At 46.8% G+C, this 27630-nt stretch overlaps 1 long non-coding RNA gene across 1 annotated transcript; it reads left to right on the forward strand.

Moving 5' to 3' along the window:
- Positions 1-27630, forward strand: LOC127033787 (uncharacterized). The gene is made up of 4 exons (XR_007769215.1): positions 1-169; positions 24793-24917; positions 26337-26448; positions 27555-27630. It is a non-coding gene; the product is annotated as an uncharacterized LOC127033787 (long non-coding RNA).

A 27630-nucleotide genomic window follows, 5' to 3' on the forward strand; every position in this document is an offset into this window, starting at 1 on the left:
AGCAAACAATCAGCGTACCAACTGGAAGAGGCACAAACATTCGATCTTCAGGTTTGTACGTGCCAAAGAAAATGGTTATCAGATATACGTTTAATGAGGAGCACTGTTTTACGAGCTGTTCATATAAGTCAAATGATCCAGGTTATGTTCAGACACAAATGGACAAACGGTGCGTATTGTCTTGACATACAGCCTTAGTCTTATTCTTTTGCTTTTTCCTTATGTATTGTCTTTCTTTTGTGCTGTAATTTAACACAATGCAGTTTGGAATATTTCTGGTTTTGCTGCAGCACAAGCTACTGCAAGCTGAAGACGTTGTCTAATAGTTAAAGCATGAGACATGAAGTCTCTTCCTACTACAGCTACTGATTTACTGTGTGACCTTGGCCAAGTCACCTAACCTCTCTGTGCCTCAGCTTTTTCTATCCATCTATTCTCACTTTACATCTATTTAGTATATTTTCCTGTTTCAAGTGATTTAACTTTTAAATCCCTAAAGGTTATGCCATAGAAATGCCTCAGACCTTCAGAGCAAGGTAAGCAGTACATTGCATATGTTATATTACATATTGAAATATAAAATCGGCTTATGAAGGAGTCCCACAGTTTTTGCCATTTTTACCTCTCCATCTTGGAGGGTCGCCTTATAAACAAACTGGCTGATGAACAAGTATATACCATACAAAAAAATAAAGCAGATCTGGCAAAGATCTCTGCCACCATGCCTATGTAAAACTGATCGTTGTTAGGCTGCTGATGGGTGGAGTCCATTGCCCATCATGCTGACTAATGTTATCCCTTTTTTTCCCCTTGTTCTCCCTGCTCTGTCTATACCCATTTGTTCTTTCTTGTCTTAAAGTTAGTCTGTAAGCTTCGGGGGAAGAGCTGTCATTTTGTTCTGTGTTTGTTCAGCAGCTGACACAGGGCCATGACTGGGGCTCCTAGCTGGTAACAAATAATAATAATAATAATTAATGAACAATATAGCAATGTAGCCTTAAATATTTTCATTGGGGAAGGTACCCCAAATGTCACAGCTAAATGCAAGAAGGAACATATTGTTTAATAGTTAGCACATATTCTAAGGGACCTTTCCCAAACCAGAAGAACTGTGTGTCGCTTGAAAGCCTCTCTCTCTCACCAATAGAAGTGAGTCCAGGAAAAGAGGGTACCTTACTTACCCTGTCTCTCTAATATACTGGGACTGACACAGCTACACTGCACGCATAACTCCACACAAGGAGGTGAGGGAGCAAACAGCCTCCATTATCACATTCAGATCCAGAGTCAGGATACTCACTCAGGATATGGGACAGCCTTGGTCAGTTTCGTCTCCCTTCCTGGGGTGGAAAAGGGATTTGAAGACGATTTGTGTGTCCGGAGAAGAGGCCTCATGCATATCTATTAGCCCAGTGGTTAAATAACCTATGGCGGATGTGGTAGACTTGGGGTCAATTCTTCCATTACAGCTCACGAGAAGGGATTTGAATAGGGCTGTTTCTTATATCGAGTGAGTGACCCGATCACTGAACTAAGGGATATTCAAATATCAGTTTCCCTTCATACATTTTTGAAGCTGTTCCACTTTCATCAAATAATGATTGGACAACACAGAACCTGAAAATCCCTCTGTAGTCCAGGGTTTTGGGTACTTGCCAAGGTTTCTAGTGAGTCTGGGTTAAATCCCCTTTCTTCTTCATGAGAAAGGAGTTCAACCTGGACCTCTTACCTGTTAAGTGAATATTCTAAGGGCTGAGGTATTCTAAGCTAATGGCTCCCTCTGTCTTTTCTGTTTGTGGGCCACTTACAGGAAATATTACATGAGAATGGGGCCACTTGTTTCTTGTGACTCCCTTGGTAGTCCTGTGGTTTGGCTACTTGCCCCTGAACAGGTGAATAGCTAGTTCAACCCCACTTTCCTGTTTGTTGGGAAGGGTTGGCCACTTGATCTTTTGCAGCTCAAGTGTCCACTATAACTATATATTAATCTGGGCAAAGGGTACTCTCAAGTTCCTGTGTGGTACAAGGCTTAGATTGCTTGCTTGAATTCTGGGTGACCCAGGTTCAAATCTGTTCTGTTTTGGTTGAAAAGGGATGGATAGCTCAATCTCTTACCACTCAAATTTCCACTTTAACTATATATTAACCGGAGCAAGGAGAGCTCTCAAGTCCCTCTGTGGTGCAGGGGTTAGGGTGCTTGCTTGGATTGTGAGTGACCCTGGTTCAACTCCCTTCCCTGTGGGACAGGAGGGCCTCTGGTGGGTGAGAGGAGACCCCTCCCAGCTGAGCAAGAGGCCTCTCACAGGGCCTCTTGCTCTTTTAATTAAAGGGGCTTTGCTGCTGAGCAGTAAAACCCCCTCTCTCTCTTGTCCACCATGATCAGGATACACGCCCAGGTTGTGGCAGACCCCAGGGCACTCCCCTGCTCTTTTGAGGGGTGTGAACTGGGGGCCGCCACCTCCTGGGGAGAGTCACTGGTGAGCGATCCCTGTCCGAATCCCCTCTCCGTCCCAAGAAGACAATGGCCTCTTGAGAAAGAGAGGGGGTTCGGACAAGGATGGCCCACCGTAAAGGACGGTCGCCTAGGAGGCAGGAAATCCCTGTGCAAATCCCTGCTGAACAGGCAGCTGGGGGATTTGAACTAGGATCTCCTACAACCCAGGCGAGTATCCTAACCACTGGACTAGAGAGTGAGGGTTGCTGGGGGGCTGGCCCAGAGCACATTTAACTAAAGTGGAACAGCTTCAAGAGGCAAGAAGGAGGCAGGCAAACCCCTCACTATTGCAGAAAGGTCAGGGGATGCATACCAGGTGAGATTCAAACCCCCATTTCCAGCACCCCAGCTACATAGCGCAACCATCAGCCTACAGAGGGTACTGGAAGAGTGGGAGGCCCAAATACCATTTAATTAAAGTGAAACAGCTTTGAAAGGCAAGAAAATAGGCAGCACCAACACTAGCCTTAGAAGGTGAACACACATGCACCAGGAGAGATTTGAACTCACCTCTCCCAATCACAAGCCTGCACTCTAAGCATCAGGCTACAGGGAAAGCTGCAACCAAGCTTCCTCCAGCAACCCTTTAATTAAAGTGGAGCAGCTTCCACAGGCAAGAGGGTAGCTGCCCCCGGCAGTACACGAAAAAGCAGAGAACGCACACAAGGCCTGCCTTAGAGACCAATCTCAAGGCCTTTTTAAACATTAGCAAACGGATTTGAACCCCCAGCACCCACCTCCCACACATATGGCCCAACCAGTGGGCCAGGGAAGGAGTGAGGGGGAGGGCTTTGCCCCAACGATAGTTAATTCATGTGGAACACCTTCTGCGGGCAAAAAAAGCAAAGGATTTGTCCACCTCAGTACTATGGGTGATCTTTTTTCAGAGGCCCTTGCAACAGGCAAAAGGTGATTTGAACCCACAGCGGCCACTTGCCAGCCCTGTAGCCTACAACCTGGACTATGCAGGAAGGTGCTGGGCTGATTGACCCAAATAATAGTTTATTAAAGTTGAACAGCTTCACAAGCAAGCAGAAGGGAATCACGAGACCCACATCACAAGAGCTACCGAACCTAGACAGGCTGTAGGAGAGCCCTCTTCAACCCCCAACCATCCCAGCAGGGAGAAGGGGGATTTGAACAAGCCATCCTCAGGGTCTTTCTGGGAGGCCTAACCATGGGATCAGAGAGGAAGCCACAGCCTTTAACTGGGCCCAGCAGCCTGACATTAAAGTGTAACAGCTTCAACTGAGAGCGCCGCCCATCACTGTAGCCCGGGACCCACTGATTAGGGCACTCACCCGGGCGGTAGGTGAGCCCTTTGCAAATTCCTTGCACTCATCAGGCAGAGGGGAGAGTTAATAACATGAACAGGCAGATTGCATCAGACCAGTGGCCCAGCTAGCCCGCCGGCCTGTTTTCCCACAGCGACTGATGCCAGCCGCTTCAAAGGCAATGAACCGAGGAGGCCAATTATCAAGCGATCCGGCCTGTCGGCCCCTCCCAGCAGCTGGCAGGCAGCGGGCTAAGGACGCCCCGAGCACGGGGCCGCGTCCCTGACCGTCTCAGCTAACGGCCGCCGATGGACCCATTCACCCCGCACTTTCTCGTTCTTTTTTCGAACCCACTTCCGGTTTGGGACGGCCCCACATCAATTGGCGACAAGTTCCACACGCTGACTGTGCGTTGCGGGGCGAAGTACAGGTGAGGCTCGTCTTACGCCGGGGTTACGGTCCGCTGTCAGCGGCGCGTAAAGCGACAATCGCGTAGAGTCAAAATTACATTAAGTGTAATGGCGGGCGGAATCCCCCGCATTACAACTACAGTATTTCAAATGTCATTGGTCTTTCTTTTTTGGGGGGGGGAGGGGTTTGCCGACCACGCAAAGTTGTAGTCGCGCATGTTAAATTATCGTAAGATGAGACTCGCCTGTACTGCCTTTGGTTTGGGTTAAAGCCGCTGCCTACTAATTCCAGCGGGTGACCCCCCTAGTTCTTGCGTTGCATGAAGGGGTGAATAACACATCCTGAGTCACGTTCTACACCCGTGTCATGATTGTCTAGACCTCTATCAGATCCAGCCTTAACTGTCTCTTTTCCCAGCTGAACCCGAGGCAGCCCCCGACCCCCGTCCCAGGCGAGGCCCCTAACCACTAGGTTAAAAATGACACGAGAGGCCTCTCCCTCGTTCCCCCTGGGCTGTCTTGCGGGGCTTTCGGCAGGTCTTTAACCAGCTCACAGTAAGTGGGTTAGGCACCTGTGTCACCTGAGGGACTCCGGGCCGTGGCCGGCAAGCAGAGGTTGGGAGGCGAAGACGCTGGGACAATTTCCTTCTCCTGCCTGATGAGCAGAGAGGTGAAGAGGGCTCTGCAGACTCTCAAGCGTGATCCCCGATCCTGAAGGATAGGACAGCCTGAGGAGGCTTGCTTGTAGTAGCATGTTGAGGCTGTGCCACTTTCATTCAGTAGTAACTGGCCAGAACTCTGGCACAAATCCCTCTGTAGTCCAGTGGCTTGGGTACTTGCTTAGCGTGCGGATGATGCAAGTTCAACTCTTTTCTCAGTTTGCTGAGAAGGGACTGTAACAGCCATCTCCTCTTTCCAAGGTGCACATGCTGCTGCTGGGCTAAGAGGGGTTCTCACTGGGGCCCAGTGGCTGCATCTGATTTTTCTGCTGCAGTTGTTCCACTTTTATTATATATTTATCGGGCCGTATGTTTGGCAAACAGCCCTGTGCAGTGTAGTGGTCTGGGGGTTGGGGTTGTGGCTGGCCTGTGGGAGGTTGGGGTTCTAATCTCCTTTATGCTGCCTGAGACAGGATTCAAACCTTGATCTCTTACCTGGCAAGTGAATGGCCTAAGTGCTGGGCTAGGCACTGTTCTGCCCCTGGGGCTCCCTTGCTCTTGTCTGTTGAAGGTGCTGCTCTTTCATTACATACTCATCGGGCCAAAGCACAAACAAGCAGCCCTGTGTGGTCTAGTGGTTGGGGTTGTGGCTAGTCTGTGGGAGGCTGGGGTTCCAATCCCCTTTATGCTGCCCGAGATGGGATTCAAACCTTGATCTCTTACCTAGCAGGTCAATGCTCTAAGTGCTGGGCTAGGAGATAGTCCAATGGGCTGGCTCCCTCAGTGTTTCCTATTGAAGGTGGGCCAGTGTCATTAGGTAACTAAACAGTCACTGGGCCACTGTTGCCTTGTGAACCCCTCTATGGTCTGGTGGTTTGGATAGCTTTGTTTCAAAAGTGGCAGGTGTGGGTTCAAATCCCCTTTATGCTGGCTGAGACGGGATTTGAAGGGTGATTGCCTACCTCTCAACCCTGTGGGCTGTGGGGTCTCCCTCAGTCCTTTCTGTTGCAGGTAGGTCACATTCAGTAAATATGACATGAGAATTGGGCGCACCACTATGTGTGGTTCCCACTATAGTCCAGTGGTTTGGGTACTTACCCCAGCAGTAAAGTGATGTGGGTTCAAATCCCTACCCTGAGATGGGTGCCTCAATCATTTACCACTCAAGCGTTCCACTTTAACTATATATTAACCGGAGCAAGGAGAGCTCTCAAGTCCCTCTGTGGTGCAGGGGTTAGGGTGCTTGCTTGGATTGTGAGTGACCCTGGTTCAACTCCCTGCCCTGTGGGACAGGAGGGCCTCTGGTGGGTGAGAGGAGACCCCTCCCAGCTGAGCAAGAGGCCTCTCACAGGGCCTCTTGCTCTTTTAATTAAAGGGGCTTTGCTGCTGAGCAGTAAAACCCCCTCTCTCTCTTGTCCACCATGATCAGGATACACACCCAGGTTGTGGCAGACCCCAGGGCACTCCCCTGCTCTTTTGAGGGGTGTGAACTGGGGGCTGCCACCTCCTGGGGAGAGTCACTGGTGAGCGATCCCTGTCCGAATCCCCTCTCCGTCCCAAGAAGACAATGGCCTCTTGAGAAAGAGAGGGGGTTCGGACAAGGATGGCCCACCGTAAAGGACGGTCACCTAGGAGGCGAGAAATCCCTGTACAAATCCCTGCTGAACAGGCAGCTGGGGGATTTGAACCAGGATCTCCCACAACCCAGGCGAGTATCCTAACCACTGGACTAGAGAGTGAGGGTTGCTAGGGGGCTGGCCCAGAACACATTTAACTAAAGTGGAACAGCTTCAAGAGGCAAGAAGGAGGCAGACAACCCCCTCACTATTGCAGGAAGGTCAGGAGATGCACACCAGGCTAGATTCAAACCCCCATTTCTGGCACCGCAGCTACCTAGCATGACCATGAGCCTACAGAGGGTACTGGGAGAAAGGGAGGCCCAAATACCATTTAATTAAAGTGAAACAGCTTTGAAAGGAAAGAAAGCAGGCAGCAACAATGCTACCCCTGGAAGGGGAACACACATGCACCAGGAGAGATTTGAACTCACCTCTCCCAGTCCCAAGCACGCACTCTAAGCATCAGGCTACAGAGAAAGCTGCAACCAGGCTTCCTCCAGCAACCCTTTAATTAAAGTGGAACAGCTTCCACAGGCAGGAGGGTAGCTGCCCCCGGCAGTACACGAAAAAGCAGAGAACACACACCAGGCCTGTCTTAGAGACCCATCTCAAGGCCTTTTTAAGCATTAGCAAGGGGATTTGAACCCACAGCACCCACCTCCCACACGTACGGCCCAACTACCTGGCCTGTATTTGCCACCTGTCCACATCTTTTCTTAGCCTAGGCACTGGGGATTTGCACAGCGTCCCCCACAGCCCTGTTGTGGACCCTCACCATTGCACTAAAAGCTACATTAAAAGCTTCTCCCTCTGCTCACATCTTTTTTTGGGGTCTTAAGCAGGTACATATGAATCTCAGATGAAATGGTTCATGCACCTAAGTCACATTACTCCAGGAGGGGTTCCTGTCTTCAGATCGCAAGTGGATCTAGGTCCTAAACTGCTTAAAAGGGTCAGGGCTTAGCACCACCCCTCTTCTGAGTATCTCCCAGTGGCTAACTTGTGCAGTTCCATGCCTGTCATTATTGTTTTTATGTATCCCATTCTTTGGTAGCTGTCTCTGCCCCTTCCTCTAAGACAGAGCCCAAGCACCTAACTCACACATTGGGAATCCCATTGTTCCAATAATTTTATAGGCATTTAGAAGCCAGGGGAATGGTTAGATTGACCCATCTACACCACTTTGTAGGTTTGATCCACTGTGCTGAGACAGAGTGGAGGACAGGGTATATTTGGTCCATATTACAGGCAAAGAGCACTATGGTTGTAAGGGAGCTGAGGACAGGCATGCCACCATCCTATAGCCCTGAGACCATAGGAGAGGGGTTGCTGAGAGTGGGCATGCTCAGTTCATACCACAGAGCCCTCACTAAGACCCAGCTCGAATGCATCTCTTATTCACCAAGAGATGTTGGTTCAATAAAAGATATTACCTCATCCACCTGTTGTATCCTGGGACCAACATGGCCTCAACCACACTGTGCAAAGGTGCTGATGCTTCCCACGGTCCTTGTTAAGAGATTGCTCCATGGCCATGTCATGCCATACAGCACTAAGGGATCTGGCAGTCTGGCATACTGCACTCTATCAGGTAAGGCATAATATATATCTGGCTTCTCCTCCTGAAGTCTGGCTTCTGCTGCATTTTACACAGCCCCACCTCGCATAATTCACATGACCACACTGCAAGAGAAGTGCAATCGTCTCTTCCAGTGTCTCCGACTACACAAACTTGTTATCATCTCTGTGTGCTGCAGTGTTATCCCTCAGTAGTTGGAAAACATCCATTACATAGTTTTCTCAGAGCAGAAATTTATCTCAAGACTGTTTTCCTTGGGTAACGTAAGTGTCCATGATCTGGGGGAGTGACTGGGTTCTGTTCATGAAGTCTGCCAGAGCATTCTGTGCTTCCATGCTCTTTTCTTTGTGTGCCTTGTCCACATCTTCAAATGCTTCAGTGCAGGGTCAAGCTTCCTACAAGATGCGTCTCTTCTCATCTGGGAGAACGACTGTTCATGGAACTGCCAAGTGCCACCCATTTCAAGCAATTCATTGCTTCATTCATAGGGCTGTGGATTCTAATACCAGGGTTATGTGCTTTCCTACTTAGAGCATGGCAAATGACTGAAGCACCGTAGATGTTGGCTTCCACAAGGATGTTTTCAAAACCACTTTCTTGTATCACACTGCCTATGTCACCCAGAAAATTCACTGTACAATGCACGCCTCCCATCTCAAAGGGGTCATTGTCAGATTCGGTTCAATTCCTCCATTTAATAAACTGTGCTTTGTAGTAGATTGCTTCATCATACACAACGTAAGTCCAGCCTTGGCCCAGAGAGTGGAACATATCCTGAAAATATTTCGTCCTGGCGTACACTCTAGTAACATCAGTGGCCGGTGTAGGAATCATTGCACAGTAGCCAATATTCATAAAATATAAAATAGCAGACAGAAAAACTTCTCTATTCAGTCCATTCCGCAAATAATGACGGATATGTTGATGTATTACATGGTACGAACAAACTCATACTGTCATGCGACTACAGACTTCTGCTTTAACCGAAGATAAACAAGGACAGGAAAATGCACGAAACATATCACCTGGGGCTAAATATTTCCCACAATTTCCAAAACAGCACTATTTTGATTACATAGTTGCATTATCGACTGTATTTCAAAAAATTTCTGCTGATTTTGGTGAAAATTAGACTGTTTCTTTGAGTTATGACCTTTTAGTGATTTTATGATTTTTCCAGATTGGATGCCTGCTAACATTTGAACATTACATGATACAGAATAACTGCCCCACTTCCCGCATCTGCAAACACCCTAGTGATGACCACCAGATAAGTGCTTAACACGTGCTTAGCAATGAATTTTTTTCTAGCTGACGTGTTACCTTAGACTAATGGGCAGGTTTTTAAAACCTGTCTTCAGTGCTCAGCCAAAATGGGGCATCAGTTGGACAAAGTTGGAGCTGGCATGTCTTTACAGGGTACTTGTAACGCAGTGTAACTCAGCTTATCAGATGCCAAGCCAGGCGTTCTGAGACCCGTCAGCAAGGACAGTCGCAAAATGTTAGGTAAATCATGCCTTGCGACCCCTTGTTCAGTGCAGCTATATTTAGTGCATTTACTTGTCCATCGTTTAAACATTATAGATTTCTGGGTAGCTGGGAATGACAATAAGAAACAAGGCCCAGATTGCTGTCATTGGTCCAGCTGTGCAGGCTACAGCTTAGGGTGACCAGACAGCAAGTGTGAAAAATCAGGACAGGGATTGGGGGGTAATAGGAGCCTATATAAGAAAAAGACCCAAAAATCGGGACTGTCCCTATAAAATCGGGACATTTGGTCACCCTACTACAGCTGCATGTTTAACATGTTATTCTTTATATCTAACCTCTACCTTCATCTCACATTTTGACCAAAACAAGGAGGCAATCAGCTGAAATGGGGCTTTTTCTTGAAGCAAAATGTTATAGATTTATCAGTTCCACCCCCCTTCTTTCCCTCTTACCTCCTTTTCCAAAGTGACTTGCAAGAAAAGAGATTCTTTTGCTTCTTCATGACAGAGCTGGAGGGCCTGAAAGTTTCCCTCGTGCCCTCAGAAAACTCCTTTTTTCATTGTTTTAACTTAAAAATGAAGTCTGGTTTTGATCGCAATCTCCTTGGAGGAGCAGCAGCAAACTGCAACCTGGGGGACTATTTAGAGACCTTTTCTCCCAACTGTTCAAGCAGCATTTATGTTCAATACCTATTACAAAAATCCCTTCATTTCTCTGTTCCTTGTATTTCTCTTCCTTGGTGCTTATGATGGCATTATCACATAGGACCTGTTTGTTTCCAGTCATTTTCACTTCGGCTGGGTTAGCTGAGCTCTCTACTCAATGTAGAGATTCTTACAGGACTGGAGATCTGTATAACAGATTAGAAAACACTATACCATTTTTTTTTTTTAGAAAAGCCTATCAGACTGCCTTTATACATCAGTCAAAAAGAGGGATATCTCCTCACCAGTCTCTCTTTGTGGACCACCATCCAGACTCTCCAGTTAGCTCATTTCTGTTCAATTTCCATAAAATACAGCATCCACACACTTTCCTCAATACTCAGTTATCCATTAGTACCAATCACCTCAGCCCTCCCTTAGAGCTTTTGATTAGAGAATTACAGCATAGCCCTCCCTCAAAGTCTTCCCATCTGTATCCATACTAATAGTTACCTAAAGCTAGGTGCATTTAAAGCACCAGCTGCTATAATGGAGAGATTGTATCTTTAATAATAGCTCTGATTTCAACAGCTATTTGTACTGTCTGGATTATGAAATTGAAGTATTGCTGTTCCATCTCACTGCATCCTGGCCTCTGATTGTTGGGTGGATTTTGATCTTTGCAGGTTATAGGCTGTGACGGGGTATCCATACCCTGCACGAGGCAGGAAAGGGTTAATCCTCCACTACAGGCAGAGGAAGCCCCGCCCCTCAGACCGTGCTGGGCATGTGCCAACTGCTGTGCTAGTATAAAAGGAGAGCAGATCCACTCAGTCTGGTCTGACCACTGAAGAGGAAGGATGCTTGGTCAAGGTTGTAGTGCAGGAGGTGGAGTGCCTGAGACTTGGATGGGAGGCCTGTTGTCTTTTGAGTTCTAGTGAGTTACTTGTGCTGAGGAGCCCAGAGACCCCTGTGGACTGCAGCTTCAGGAGCCTGGTAGGAAGTGACCTGGGGGAGGGTGAGTGAGTGGTATTTCCCACCCATCTAATGTTAGCATGTTGAGGTTGGATTCTTTACTGATCTAGTGGTGGACTACTGTGCTGCTATTAGGGCACCGGCTTGGGACCCAGTGGAGTCACATGGGCCTGGGTCCCCACCCTGGCTACCACCCCCATGTGGTGGTGGCCCTTGGGTCTAGCTGCTAGGCCATGTTGCCCTGCACCTGAGGGCTGTGGTAGGGACTCTGACCATTGGACCTCACCATGGTGATGCCAAAGACAGTCTGGTAGACTGTCACTGTGGTGTCAGCACACCTGCTATCCACCCTGCCAGGAGATGGGGTGTGCTTACACTGCCACACAGATCCAAAGATAAATGTTTTAAAATAACAAAAAATAAGTCAGTGTTCCTAGAGCTGCCCATAACAGCCACAGGTATTCCCAAGACATAAAAGGCAGCTAGGCACCCTACTCTGTTTCATGCCTTTGAAAATGCATTCCTGTCCCATCTGCAGTATGAGCTTGGATTATTGTCCCTCCCTCCCAGGAAGTTGAGTTGAATAGAGAACCATGCCTTGTACAGGCAGTTGTAGCTGCATGAGGTTCAGATGAGCAGGCTCTCTCCCATTGGGGTACTGAAGGTGCTCCAGTCTTCTGCAGGGTCTTGTCATCTTACTGGGGGGAGGAGGGGTGGAGAACCAGACTAGTGTAGCCCTAAGGATTAATCTGCTGGTCTGTATAAATATTTCTTATAAATTTGAGTATTTGATGTAATAGGCTTATAGATTTATATTAGAATAAGTTTGGCTGCAATGCAAGAGACCTACGGGCCAAACATCCTGTATGTGACGCTAAGGCAACTTTAGCACATTTTGGGACCCTTAGTCAGAAAAGTAATAGACAAAATACCTACTCAGATGTCTAGAGACCTTTAACTGAACCAATAACAGTAAAGGGTGCAAAAAGAGGATTTTTGCCCACAAATCTAACAAGTGCACCACAAATGCATACATACTAACCTATGGGACAAGTGTACCCTAACACTTGTGTGGGGGAAGGATGAAATTTGGGCTTAGAGAGGATTTCTGACTAATGCTCTACAAAAAAGTGAGGCAGCTCACCATTAGGCAGGTATTCTACCCATCTGTCTGCTCCCGTCTACTCTTCATTGCCTCCACGTTCAACCATGTATCGATGCTACCCATCTATGATGGCTATTAACAGGCTGTATTTCTTTTCAAACTGTAAGTCAATATTTTATTTTAGCAACTCTTAGAGTTAAATTAGAGAGGAAAGAGCTCTGCATTAGCTTCCTCTGCAAGAGGTGTGAAAATAGAAATTGCCACAGGTGTGGCCCATATTTTCCAGCACCAGGTTTCTAAAACAGTGTAAGTATTAACCATGTTTGCAGCTTATAATATTGTATTACTATAGATGTATCTCAAAGTACTGTGATACTTGTAATGTATAATCCTAACTGTGTTACCATTTGCTTACCACTTCATTGATTTTTATTAAAAGGTCTTTATGACTATATCTGTCTCAGTGTAAACTTCTGTTATAACCCAGAAGTTCCTTTTATAAACTCTGCGAAGCCTGATTCAGGATGAACTTGATCTTCTGATCAAACAAATTGGTGAGCCAAACCCATACTAAATATACAGTAACTATTAATTAAAAATTTAAATTAAGTGGATAAAACATTACTAACACACCCCAAATCAGGCTACGCTAGGTTAGACAGTAAGGAAAAAAGGTTTTTATATTTCCTTCCTCCAGTGTCCTGCCTCTGACACCAGCATGCTATGTAGAGGGAAGAATACAGTGGAGAATATAATACAAAAACTTTTGAAATACTCAACAGGAAAGAAGAAATTTGGGGCAGCAGTACCATGAAGTGTAAAGACAACCGTGGCCCAAGCTGCCCCCATGAGGTAAGGGAAACTGGCTGAGAACTGATTAACTTTGTACCTTTCTACTTCACGTGTTCCATCTCAGACCAAGCATCTTAGGATCCCAGTCACTCCCTATGGGGGCAGGTTCTTTCATAGCTCAGGCCACCAGTAGGTAATTGCTGCTTTGTTGGTAGAAGTGGGGCTCTAGCTGTAATACTCTGTACTGGGGAATTGTGATTAAGAGCACATGCCTTTAAACAGAAGGTGGTCTGTTCCACTTCCTTATTCAGAGTCTCTGAGAATCTCTTCAGTCAGGCCTGTGTCTTTAAGGTGGGGAATAGACAGGAGCTAAAGTAGCATAAACAGCTACAGAACTGGCCTGCTAGATCATGCAGCCACATCTTCAATGGGCCATGAGCTTTGAACAATCAGCCCTTCTAAAAGGAAAGGAAGTTGAACACAATAGGGCCAATATTCTTTGTATTGTCTCTTCCCTGGTGCTCCACAGTAGAGATGGAAAAAGAGAGAACCTATTATTCCTGCTCTTTCAGAACAATAAAGCACTCCCCTGTATATCAGTCACTGACTCCCTTCCCAGTATCCTCCAAAGACCTTCCACTCCACTGCAGAAAGAGTGGAGTGGGAGGTGGCTTCAATCAAAAGTAACCTAGCCCAGGTGAAATTGACTGGTAACAGACAGGAATTACTGGCCAGATGTTGAAAGGTATACACACTCCTCATTTAAGTCACTTTTTCAAGAATATAACATTAAGCAAAATAAGTGAATCCAATTTCTCCATAAGAATTAATGTACATGAGGGTTAGATTCCAAGGAATTTTTCACCAGACACAAGACATATATATACACACAGTAAGTTTTAAACAAATTAATATTGGAACACAGTGATGATTGTGAAGCTTGGTTGAAGTGGAGGAGTCAGAGGGTGGGATATTTTCCAGGGAATGTCTTGCTGCTAAACAATGAACTAGCAATTGAGCCCTCAAGGGTTAACTCTCAATCTACAAGGCAGCAAGAATGGAGGGATGGGGGAGAGCATCCCAGACAGTCTGATCAGCAAAGAATCCTGTGGCACCTTATAGACTAACAGACGTTTTGGAGCATGAGCTTTCGTGGGTGAGGAAGTGGGTATTCACCCACGAAAGCTATAAGCAGCCACAGGATTCTTTGCTGCTTTTACAGATCCAGACTAACACGGCTACCCTCTGATACTTGTCTGAGAGATGCGCATTTCCCCTTTAAGAACACTGCCTTGTTAGATCAGCTTGCTGAGACCACAGCTGTTCCTGACAGCAAGCTCCCTCTGTCCTGAACCCTGTTGTGTCCCCCAGATCTATGGAAGATGGAGTAAGCAGGAGGCAGGGAGGAGGGGGACACCCTGACATTAGCCTGATCTCTTGCCCCCTCCCCCTGCACAGCAAGCAGGAGTCTCAAGGGAGCAGCTCCAAGGCAGAGGGCAGGAGCAGCACATGGCAGTGTGGGGAGGGACAGCTGCAATTGCTAACCTGCTGGGCAGCTGCTGCACAGGGAGCTAATAGGGTGCTGCTGGTCCACCTGGTTCAAAGCCCTGCCAGCTAGCTGCAATGGGCTGCTCTTCCTTCAAGCAGTGGACAAAGCAGGTGGGTATGTTAGAAGGGAGCATTGCACAACTTTAAACAAGCATGTTCCCTAATTGAGCAGCAACAAAACAATTGAATGGGAATGACTTTAAGTGAATATTACTGTATTTAGGTGCCTACAGATGAAGATAAGCAACCTAGTGAGCTTTTCAAAACCATACAACTCCCATTGATTTCTTTTTAGTAAGAGTTAGGTGCCTAGCCATTTTGGATAATCTGTCTAAAGACCTTTAAAAATCTAGTCCTAAATTTAATAATCCTCCCAGTATCTGGCTTGGAAGGTAGTGTTAGTTTTTTTTCCTGCTTTCAGCACTAGCTTCAGCCCAAGCTCTTATCAGATTCAAAGAGTGACTTGTGCTAGTACAACCATGTGTCATGCCTTGCAGTGGTGCGGCATGTCTACAGTAGGAGTTTGCCCAAATGTAGCTACACAAGTAGTTCAGATCTTTGTTAGATGAGCCCATTGTTTGCTAAACTGTTTATGTTCTGGTTCTCAAACAATCACTAACACATGCAGGTGAAAACCTTTGTGCCAAGGTAACTATGTAATTGCATAATTTACACACCCTGGCCCACATTCACTATGAAACTTCTTGATTACTCTGTGATTTAAGGCTGGCTTTTTGCACATCCCTCCAGTTGCACCATTAAAACTTGCTAGTTTAACAAACCAGAAGGTGAACTGAAACAGGGCTGAATAGAAACACTTTGTTAAAATTAGAAGCATTCTAACTATTATGCCATTTTTTACTGAGTTTGTTGTGTGCAGCCTAAACAGAACCTTAGAATGAATCCTTCCGCTCCGATTCTTAAACTGGCAAAAGGGCCAGGCTGTCTGAGCTAAGGGTCCATTGTAGTGTTTCTCTTCTAGTCCCAGCTCTGCCATGGGCCTGCTCTGTTTCCCTATCTGTAAAATGGGGATGAGCTTTACTGCTTTGTAAAGCACTTTGAGATCTAAGCATAAAAAGTGCTACATAGCAGCTAAGTATTACACCTGGATCAGAAAAGTGTTGGTCAGAATTAGAGGGAGCCCCACAGGTTTGAAAATCAAACCAAAATAGTCTATCCCCACCACATTAAATTCAGACTTGCATATTTAGTCCCATGGGTGATATTGTTAACTTCCAGTCATGTCACTATACCTACTTTTATCCCATTTGGTGGCTACTTAACTAGCATGAGGACCTGCTGTGTTACCTTATAGATTGGAAGCTCAGCAATCACTGATCTAGCTTGATTCCTGCATAGGTCAGACATCACCCATAATCTCTTGATCAACAACATAATGATATTATGAGCTGGCATGTGTACACTACTACCTTCTACTCCATGCATTCAGCACTGTTCAGCTGTCATATGCCCTGTACTGCCAATAGCTAACATTTTCCTTAGCTCAGTGACTGGGGGACTCTCTTTTGGAAGAGATCAGACTCCTTGCCCTAATATCTGCATGGCCATGATGCCTGGGGTAAATACAACCTTGACGTTATCAGATTGTGGGCTTGTAACATTGTAAGAGCTTCCAGCCCCCTCTAGCCAGGATTGTAAAGTGTTCATGGCCTCCTTTGGAGGCGCTACCAAATACTAGTGCCAGCCAAGATCTGCATTAGTCAGCAAAGGGGAGACTGGCATGGATGTCATTTGAAAGTGTTATGTTTTTAAGCATGGTGTTGAGGAGCAATCCTAATTTACATGTCAGGATTTGTTGACATATGCTGGGAATGTTAGAACACATCACTTATCACAGCAAAGAATGTGCCATCAGCTGACAAGCCTGCAATTTTGATCTTCAGCCTAGAGTAAATTAAAAAGCCTCCATTACCTTGAAAATATATTTATAATGGAAATAGCATATTGAAGACTGAGCTGCTGTCTGGAACGAGATGCTCTAGGCAGATTGAAAAATTGCTCTCCTTAGTGGATACATCTATTTACATTTTCCACTCTACACTAGGCCAGGTAATTGGCTTTCAGTACAGGAGCTCTCCACACTGATCACAGGCATTCAGTTCAGAAGCTGCTCTGCACAGTTAGAAATGAGCAGAGTGGAAATTACAGGGAGAAGTTCTAGTAAGGGAAGTGGCTAGATACCTGGTCCCTTTCCAGGATATCTTGCTGCTCACTCCCATGGCTCTTTGGGGCAGTTCTGCTACCTGATGCAGGATTTGAGGGGTAATGCTGCACCAAATCCTCCATTAAGTGAGATCCATGCACAAGCAGGAGCTGGAAGGGCGCTGCAGGCTCACACCACCTTCCCCCTTCTGCTTCCACAAGAAATGAGGCAAAAGCACAGAACCCTGATCTGTCTGAGCCCCATCCCTCAGTGAAGGGGGGTGCTGAGCAAGCATCTAGTTGAGGCCTACACGCAGCATGGTTGCAATGGGGCTGCATTGTCAAGGAACAGAGAAGGCTCAGGGTCTTAACACTTTGCAGATCCTAGCAGGGACAGGGTGGGGGTGAAGAGATGGTCATTCCCTGGGGGAACACCACATGTAAGTGCAGGGAAGATTGCCTCCCCTAGGGTATTGGCAGAGGTGGATCTGGGTCTTGGTTTTCATTCAGTGAAATAGTCAGTATCCTGAGTACTTTGTTTCTCCTGCAATATTTTCCTCTGCCTTCTAGGAACATGTAGCCCTGTGCCACTATTCCTTGGACCTCACATAGCTTGCCTGGAACTTGGTTGACTCTTTCCTCTCCCAGCTTCTGTTGGAGCTTGTGCCGGATGTGGTCCTGGAGACCTTCACCAGAGTTTATCAAGGTGCATGTCTATGCCTCCTCCTCATTCCTTGTTGTATCTAACAGGGTTCAATTTCCAGGTGGGGATTTTGCAATGAAGAAACTTGTCATAAGACATGAGATTCTAGGATAGGTTTGCTATGTGCGTCTGATTTTTTTGCATTATGGCTGGCTATAGGCAGGGCTGAATTAATCTTTTGTGGGCCAGGCACCAAACATTTGTGGATCCCCATGGAGGCAATGGAGCATGGTGTGGGGGCAGAGGTGCATCAGTCAAGGGCATGGCGGGGTGGCCTCGCTCTGCCCAGCCCAGTGAAAGGGCACTATTTACAAAGCAGCAGTAGAGATGCACAGTGACTCACCTGTCCCTGTGCTGCCAGTATGCCCCTTCCCCTCAGAGGCAAGCCCATACTGTGCCACACAGCCCCCCTGCCCAACACCTGAACCCTCAATTCCCTATCGTCAGAGCCCCCTGGACCCACTATGCTCAGTACTTCCCAGAACTCACCCAGAAATGCACACCACCACCCTTGCCCAGAACAACCCTGCCCACAGCCCTACTTCAGCTGCCCAGCACCCCCACTCCCTATTGCCTCAACAAACACAGACCTTCCCTGCTAGCCCACCCCAGACCTCCCAGAGACCCACTCCCCACCCCCTGTCTCTCAGCCACACTCACTAGCCCTGCTGGGAGGTGACTGTCTGCCAGGCTGAGCCAGCAATGTAGCCAGAGCTGGTCCCAGGGCTGGGAAACACTCCAGCCCCTCAGGAGTGGTGCCATCAGCCAGGCACTGTCCCAGCTGGGCTCTCACGACTCTTGCCTGGAGGGGCCCAGCCAAGCCTTCCACAGTCACCCCCACCCCCACCTGGCTGAGACTGGCCAAGCTTCTGCACCAGTCCCAGGCAGCTCAGCTCTGGGGAGACAGGCAGGGTCCCACAGGTGGTGGGAAGCTGACTGCCTGGAGCCAGAGGTGCTGTGTCCAGCTGGGGGGCAGAGAGGAGCATGGGGGTGGGGCCAGGGGGTAGAGAGGAGCCCTTGGCCTGAAGAGCAAGTGATGGGCAGAGGGGAGCCAGCAGGCTGGCAGGGTCTTGGGGTGCAGTGGAATCAGCAGGCTGGAGCCTGGCTCCATGGAGCTGCTGGTGCCATTGTAAAGCCAGCACTGGCTGTAGGTAGCTTTGATTTCTCAGGTCCATTGTGGATTCCACAGCTAATTCAGTGACTGGGATTATAGCCAACAAGGGGCTCTGCAATGACTAACTCTGTTCATTAGATCACAGCTTTTCATCAAAAGAAGGGGTCTTTAACAGTTCCTGTGTCTGTGGGGGTTTTCTGTGCATGCAGAAATGCACCTGATCTATCTGGCTGTTGTGTTTGATAGGATCAGAGGCAGCAGCCACTTAAGTCCAGCAATGGGAAATCAAAGGGAGAGAAATGCCAGTGAGTAATTTAAAATTGTTCCTTGTTTGCTTTGAGAATTAATGAGTGGCTGTTCATGCCAAAAGATGATTGATCCTGTAATTTTCAAGAACAGTTTGCCATCTGAACAGTCTGCATTGCAGGAAAGGCTCTTTTCTTTGGCCAGTAAACTGAATGGTGTTTCTAGAGATTTTGTGGGGTAAAACTATATAGTGTCTCCTAGAGGGTAAGGTGCTAGTCTAGGACTCAGGAGCCCTGGGTTCCGTTACTATCTGCCATTGGCCTGCTTAGGAACCATGGGCATGTCACTACTTCTCTGTGCCTCAGTTTCCCCATCCTAAAAATAGGGACCTTCTTTGTAATCCACTTGAGATCTGTGGATAAGAGCTGAGCATTGTTATGCTAATGAATCACCTACATGGCTATTTCCCCTCTTTGCTGACTTCCTTTGTCCATGTGGAACAGGTAGTACATGCTAGATTTGAGCATAATTCTTACTCGCTAGTTTCAAAGGTTGGAACAAAGAGGATGTGCAAGTGGGTAGTGCTGCAAGGTGCACAAACCCAGCATCCCTCCCTGAATTCTGTTTACACGGCAGCCAGTGTTTTTTTTGAAGGCAATATTTGTTCCCTTCCAAGATCAGGGCATGTAGAAACACAGCTTTGGGCATACTGACTTTCATGACTGTCACTGGCTCCAATCTAGCTCAGCAGGGACTGAAAGTTACCATCTGACTATTCAGTAGCTTTGGTATGAAAGGAGTTTGGTAGGTCTCAGTCCAGTATCTAGTGGGCAGTGGCCATTTCACAAGATCCCTCAGCGGTGTGCACTGACACTTTCATTACCAAGTCTAAGCAGAGAGGACAAAGATTGAGAATAAGGAGAGAACTACCCAAGGGGTGGGTGAGGGGGTCTCAGGCATTATGGGCACAAGCCAGGCATGGAACTCAAAAACCTTGGCACTTAGTCCCCTAGGCATGCCTGCTGTGGCAGCAGTTTGAATAGAATACAAAGTCCACTTTGAACAATGACCTGTTGGCTCAGCATGTTCAGAAAGATACTTCGTTTTTTCACTCTCATACCAGGCATCGTTTAAGGGAGGACATGTCCACTGTGAAGCATCTTCCCAACTCATTACTGGATGAGCTCTTTGTGGAAGTTCGAGATCTGTCAGCTGATGCCTTCAGAAGTGCCATGAAGGATTTCGTTGATGACTACTTAACCAGGGCTGCCATTTCTGACAGCATGGATGGAATAGTAACAGAGGTGGTTCAGATGGCCTTACCTAGCATTGTGAGTAAAATACATGTCTCCATCTATACAGAGGCATGTGCACAGATACCAGGTCTGATTTTTGGAGCTTGTGGAGGATGCTGGACTGACAGCCTTGGCGCCTGAAGCCTTCCAGGTATCTAAAGAACCACTGTAACTGCCAGTGGCAAGGCAAAATTGCTCAATATGTCAGTCCTCTCCTGGCAGGAACACCTCTAATGCAGAGAGGGACTATTTGGTCCTTAATCTCTTGCATGAGCCTGCCAGTTCATGCCACTTTGACTTCTGGCTATTCCTAGCTGGACTTGGGACCAATGGCTTGGGTCACCAAGGTCACCGACCAGCTATCAGTGACTTCTGGTCAGTAACCAGCTGGGCTGGCTATTCTGTCCCATAGTGATCATAGCCTGCCAAGCAAGTCCTGTCTAATGCCTTCAGATGTAAATAGAATGTTTTCTTCGGCTGAGCTCCGAGAGGCTCTCCAAGAGATGGAATACGAGGCTATTCTCCAAGAGGTCATTTCACACATTGTCAAGGAAGATGCTAAAGCCTTAGCTCAATCAGTCTTCAGTGACTACGATGCCAAGAGAATAAAGCTGCAGCAAAGCCAGGTACTGTTGAAGCATGTGGCAGCATGGATTATTCCATGTAAGAAATGAATTCTAGTGTCCTGGTGAGAAACGTGCATGGTGACTAGCTGTCAGGACTGATGGCCCATCTGGTACAACTGAAAAGCCAAGTTCAGTGTACAGTACATCAGAACAATTCATAGGAAGATTTTTAAATGGACAGTCAGATGAACTTGATCAAGAGAAGGCATAAATCTGAAACTAAGAGTACCAGACTATGATTAAGAGGCATCATCCCAGTCTGGTTTCATTAAGGTATTGGAATAACTAACTCTTGAACATAGGTTTTGTTAGATACAATAAAGATGCTCATATCCCAACATTTTCAAACCTGGGGCCTGAAGTTAAGCTCCCAAATAAGTGGCCTGATTTTTCCCACAAGTCCCCCAAATGCTTAACCAAGATTCAGACCCCTAGCAAGGGAGCACCCTGAAGAGCTTGCAACTTCAGTGGACAAGAGACAATTCGAGAAATTGAGGCACAATTGTGATTTGCCCTAGGGCGACACAGGGAGGCAATGGCAGGGCTAGGAATAGAACTGAGACCTTCTGACTTGTGGCCCTGTTCTTTGTCTTAAGTCATGAAATCATGTTTTATCTCATGAAACTGAGATCATGCATTGTACTGTCATGTTGCATTTTAAATTGACTTTTACAGCATCAATGCCTCATTACTTGTCCACTGTTGGGTAACAGGGCTTGTCCCAAAGGGAACATGTCAGGAAGTAAAATTTCAGTTAACACCATTGAGCCATTTTATTCATCTGGCTGCTCAGTGCAAGTCTCTTCCCGCTCCTCCCACAAACCTGTTTGACTTGCTAATCCCAATCAAAAGCCCCCTGGACCAAACACCCCTGGTAAAACCACACTGACTTCCACAGGGAAGAAGGTGAGCCAGGGTCTGTGTATATCTATAATAGCCAAGATGTTAAAGATCAAGAACTTGCTGATACAATCCTTGTTTATCATGGGCAACTCAACCCTTCTTTTCTCCTATTCTGCACTGCATCTCCTCTGCCTTCCAACATTTCCTCCTCACTCATCACCTGAACTAAACCCCATTCTTACCCCCTGAAATTGTGGCACTAACATGACATTTGCACTTCATTACTTGGGTCACTGGCTATGCATTATCCCCTTTCCCCATCCTGTGTCATCTGAGATTGGAAGTTGTCCAGCACAGGGACTATCTACTACTCGGCATTCGTACAGTGCCTAGCACAATGGGCTTGGAGCTTAGTTGGTCCTGATGCACCACTCTAAATGAGCATGATTAGTAAGAAGACACACAGGCTTCCTCAGCAAAGCAATGGTGGGCAGCAAGTGGGGTTTCTTGATTCCTTCACTTCCTGTGGGGGCAGAGATCAGCAGAAAGTGACTTTACTGCCAGTTGCACAGAACTTGGACACCACCCTTGGCAATAAAAACCACCTTGCTAGTGAGGCGGTGGAAAGGCACAACATAAAAAGTTGTTTGGCTGGGCAGGAAGGTAGAAACAGATTTGATCCGCTAAGTCAGGGGTGGCAAGGTAGAGATTACACCCTGTCCTATAGCAGAACCCTAGTGCATATTGTCCAGGATAGGGTCTATCTGAGTAGACACCTTAGTGTACAGGAAGCTTGTTTGGGGAGACTACACAGCCCTGTCTGATATGTAGCTGGCTGTCTGCATTACCATTACTAGGAATGGCTCTTTCCAGGTAATTGGAGCTTGAAGGACAGAACAGGGGCTGAATGATGGGCAATGCAAGTGAGCCACCTTTCTAAGTAGTGAGGAGATGGGCTTGCTCAGTGCAGCAAGCAGAGTGGAACAAACCCCTTGTTGCTCTCCAAGAGATTACAGGGAATTATATTAGTTTGAATGATTAATATTAACTGGAATTGCAGCTTTAAGACAGTGCAAAATAACTTCCCCTGTGCACACAGTCTCTTGACTGAATTAGCCCTTAGAACAGCAGGTGTAGGATCCTCATTCTAGCCTGACACTACCTGTGTGCTAGGCAGCAGCTTGACTGGCTTATTGGCCTAATGTCCCTTCTCATTACTAGTTCCCTTTCTCTTCCCACACCTCTCCTCTGCTGGCCTCCACCTGCCTCCCTGAGGTGCTATTTCCTTGAGATACTCAGTGCTTAGAGGCCCCAGTTGAGATTCTGGGCCTGTTGTACCCAGCACTGTACAAACAGTCCCTGCCTTGAAGCTATTGTGGTTTAAATAGACCAGAAAGGGTGGAGACAGGACAGGTTGCTACCCCCATTTTACAGATGGTGAACTAAGGCCTGGAAAGAGGACATGGCTGAGTCTGTGGCAGAGCTGGGAATTGGGTCCTCTGCAGCAGGAGAAGAGCACTGGAGAGTGCACTTCCAGTGCACTCTCCTGAACTGCCCTGTCTCCTCCAGGCCAGAACCATCTCTGCTCCCAGACTAGAGCCCTCTTCTACAGCACAACTTCTAAGCCCTCAAATGCACCAGGATTCCAGAGGGTGAGCCACCTGGGAATGGGTTTGGTATTTAAGGGTTAAAGTGATCCTCAGTTCATTGCTTGGTAGGCGGCTTACCTTTGGTGCTCCCTGCTCAGCTCGCCCTTTGGAGAGAAGAAATGTTCGATAGTTGAACAAATCTGTAGGCTCCAGTTACCTTCAGTGACTATAAGACAGAACCAAACTCGGCAGTTTCACTTCAGGGACCCATAGAAACATTTGCTCTGGTCGAGTTGTAGATGTTGAAGGCCAGAAGGGGCTGTCATGTCTCGCTGTATCAGGGTCAGCAGACCTCCCCTACTCACTTCCACAAGAAGCCCATAACTTCTGTTTTAGCCTGCACTGGAGAGCTCATCTGCATTGAGCTCCCTTACTTGGTTCTCTCCCCTAAAGTTCTGCTTTGGGTTTCCAAGGGTGCAATCATTACTGCCCCCTCTGCATTCAGTAAGTAAATGAGACTCGGCCCCTGCTGCTGGGCTGTTATGCTCTGTCCTGCCCTTCCACAGCTGACTCAGCTTTAGCTATGATTGGGCCCTAGCTGATTAGCTGTATTGTCCATGTCTGAGCTTGGGACTCAGAATTACACCAGAGCTGCTCACACTTCTAGCAAACTGGAAAGCATGGGACAGCTCTTCAGGAGTGTGGCATCCAATGGTTTAACCTACTGGTGGAAAATTGCCCTACTGTGGGGCAGCCTGCCCCCTCCCCTGGGTGGCACAGACCAGCTGTAGTGGATCCTTTTGCCAAGCCTTCTCCAGGGCCCAGCTGGTAGGGGCAGGGGGCTGTCTGGGTCGGGTATGGCTGCACTCCTGTTAGCTTCTAGGTGCTACACACAGCTGGGATGAGAGAGGTAATTCTGTTTCATGGAGTTAAATATTTTGATCATTGGGGTTGTTCCAATTTCAAAACACCCCTCCCCCAAATTTGAACATCCTCCATGAAAAGTATGAAACCCTGGCTCCATGGCAACTGAATGTACCAAGAAGGCTGCCCTGGAAACTGAGGTCCTGACTCAAAAGCAGTCCAGATAGCAAGCTGACTCCCAGGAGTCCCATCAGCTCACTGGGCAGGCTGGCAAGGAGCCACAAACCTGGGGTCTCAGTTTCCAGTCTCACTGCCAAGGAGGAAACAAGGTTTCTGATGCAACCTCCTCAAATCAGTCTCCCTGAAACATTTTGATGGGGTGGGGGAGGAAGTTTTATTGGAATTTTGTCTATAGAAGTGGCCCCAAGGCTGCTACAGCTTCCCTCAGGTATCAGCCCCAGAATTGGGACCACTGCATGCATGGCATTAGGATAGTGTTGCCTGCTTCCCACCAGGCTCAGTGGCTGAACTCAAAGGGTGTTAAATCCAGGGAGCCTGATGCTTTTTTGCAAGCAATTTCAAACATGCTCTGGGCAGCCATTTTAGGCCAAGTCAATGCTCTGACCTTTTCTGTTCACATGCGTGTGAACACAGCAGGCAGAATGGGCATTTGTCTCCAGAAGCAGCAAGAAAGGTTATGAACAGCTGGCACCAAACTGTTCCTTTGGAAAAGTAATTAAGGCTTCTCTTCTTTCACAGATTACAGCATGTGCTAGCAGACAACTTCTTGACCTCTTTCTTCTGGAGCACCTGATCAGAATGACTGACTAGTACACATCCCCCTGGATTTTGGGGGAAGGAGAACTCCAGTGTGGTTTTAGACAGTGAGTATTGAGCAGCTGAGAAGGAGCAATTTGTGCACCTTTTTAAACCATCCTCCATGGTGCTTATTTCTCACCTTCAGTGTGAGCATCCAATGTCGTTTGAAGATTACTAGCCTTGCAACACCTCTATGAAGTGAGCAAGTATTAACTCCTCAAGGGAGGCAGCATGACCTAGTGGATAGGACACTGCCTCAGTTTCCCCATTGAGATCTACAGACAACAAGTGCAATCTGAGCTAATATCAAAGACAACAGCTCTGGGCCTGACCCTTGAATATAGCTGGATGGAAGGTGCCTGATTAACAAGTAACTTGCAACAGGATTAAGTGACTTGGCCAAGGTCATGCAGCAGGTCAGTAGCGTGTGTGGGGAATATTGTAGTTCCCAACTCTAACCACTACATGTACTCCCTCCTGTAAGTTAAAACTGCAGGGGCACTTCTCTCCTGTTTCACTTCCATGTAATCCTTTGATCTGAACTTACCATTTACTAGTGTCTTTGGAAGAACATCACTAAAAGAGGAACCTGGGAGGGTGTGTACATTAGTGGCTAGAGGAAGTAAACAGGACACCTGGTTCTATTCCTTGCTCTGGTCACTGGCTCACTATCACCTTGGGCAGATCACTTCACCTATATCCATAACATTACTTTAATTTTGCATTTGTAACCAAGTGGGTGCAGTATAGTAGGTAAAATGTGCTCAAAAGATCTTCCAGTTGAAGGGCTTGGCCTCAGTATAGGAGCGAGGCTAACAGCTATAAGATCAGGCCCAAACATGCATGACTACAATGCAGGGGCCACAGGAGCATGGCTTCTGATCATTAAATCAGAAATGCTCCATAGGGTAGAGGACTTTTTCAAAAACTGGCACTATCTCTGTACACTAGTCTTCTAACCACAGGGTGTTTGAGGCACAATTGTTTGTTGGGTGCTCAGAGGAAAGGCACTAAATCTGGTCATGTGAACAATAAGTGCCAGACTATTGTAAGCTTCTCAGGGCAGGCCCCATGTTTCTACTCTATTTGTACAATGCCAAGTACAACCAGGTCCTCGTCCAAGACTAGGGCTCCTAGGCACCACAGTAACAGAAAATGACAAATGAGACCATGGCACAACTGTCAGCTTTGGTTTGTGGGATGTGTCAGGGGCCTTACTTGTCTGGATTGACTGCAGTGTATTGTTTGAGCCCATAGATCAGTGACTATCTCATATGTCACTAACATCAGCAGAACCACTGTGCTGGTTGCTTTCCTATACCTCCTGGGGGAGAGGTATGCAGAACCAGGCCCTTAAGTGGAGGATTGGAAATGTTGTTCGTGTACGCAACTAGAAAGAGTAACAGCTGCTGATTTTTTTTCCAAGATGTGGGTCCTCCGCATTGCTGCTCAAACACCTTACCTGAATCCTTTTCTCCTCCCAGGTTGGATGTTTGATATTCTCATCAGGCAGTTCTTTAGCATTCAGGAGCAGCAGCGAATGTTGCTGAAAACGTTCCACTGGGAGATTTCCATCAAAAAGCTTTTATCAAGGTGGTAAGTAACCTTGAATTCTTAGACATTGATAACTTTTTCTGTCTTGTAGCTCCCCCTGTACAGCAAGGAAAGGGGGGAACCCACCATGTACCACCAGGGTAGATGGGAGGGCTAATTAAGGATGAGAGGTTGAATGTAACAGCAAGGGATTATATAGAACAATACAGGATGACTTTGTTTTCTTCTAATCCCAGCCTGCTCTCTTCCCATATTAAGAAAGACCACCACTAATATTCTGATTTCTTTTTAACCCTTAGAGTGCTCAGTGTCTCCTCTCCCATGCCTCTCTTGTAGTATACTCTTTTTCTCCAGAAAGTTACGTAATTCAGCCCTTTATCCTTCAGAGGCAGCTGTACTGAGTACCACACAGTTAGCTGTGCAGGAGACTTTTTTTGTAAGTGATGCCAGTCATCACAATCCCATTTTCTCTGCACAGGCATAAAGATCCCACAGCCCATTTCATTGCCCAGATTTCCCTGCATAACATCACTGCTCCATCCCAGGTGCTAAGTGATGGCATTTTCATGGTTTCCAGGGTACAGTCTTTAAAATGCCACCTGGCACACAGGAAGGTGGTACCTTTGCTTGGCAGGAACATGGCATTATTTTGTAGAGTTCACTCTGTAGATCAGGTGGCATTTGCAGGCCCAAGGGCTGCACAAACCTTTAATTTATCCTGAAATTCTTTAGGATGCAAACTGTCAATATACATTGTTATATCTGAAACAGCCAGTAGATGGCAATATAGAAAGCCATTTTAAATTTATTGCTGCATTAAAGGAATAATAGACCCTAAAATCCTAAATCTGTAGATTCTGTGCCTACAGCTTTTTATTTCTCAAGACTACCTTCGCTGTCTCGAATCTGAAAGGATATTACTTTTGTCTTGGATTACTCCAGAGACACAATTCTTCTATTAAAGCTGAAACTAAAGCTGTAGCTTTAGTTCTCTCTCAAAATTAGATCCATCTTTCTTTTCAGCATGTCAAGTCTCCTTTGTTTAACATTTTACTAAAATATCTTAGTTTAAAGAGAGCATTAAGCTCCCTTTTTCTTCCAGATCAGCTCCCAACTTCTTTAAGTCTGAGATTGCTCTTGTGTTTCAGGCTCTGGATGTTATCTTGACAGAACTAAATAAACTAGCAGAGGCAGACATGGAAGATCTACTGGAATATGGAAGAG

Source organism: Gopherus flavomarginatus, chromosome 13 (genome assembly GCF_025201925.1).
Source record: "Gopherus flavomarginatus isolate rGopFla2 chromosome 13, rGopFla2.mat.asm, whole genome shotgun sequence".
Taxonomy (NCBI): domain Eukaryota; kingdom Metazoa; phylum Chordata; order Testudines; family Testudinidae; genus Gopherus; species Gopherus flavomarginatus.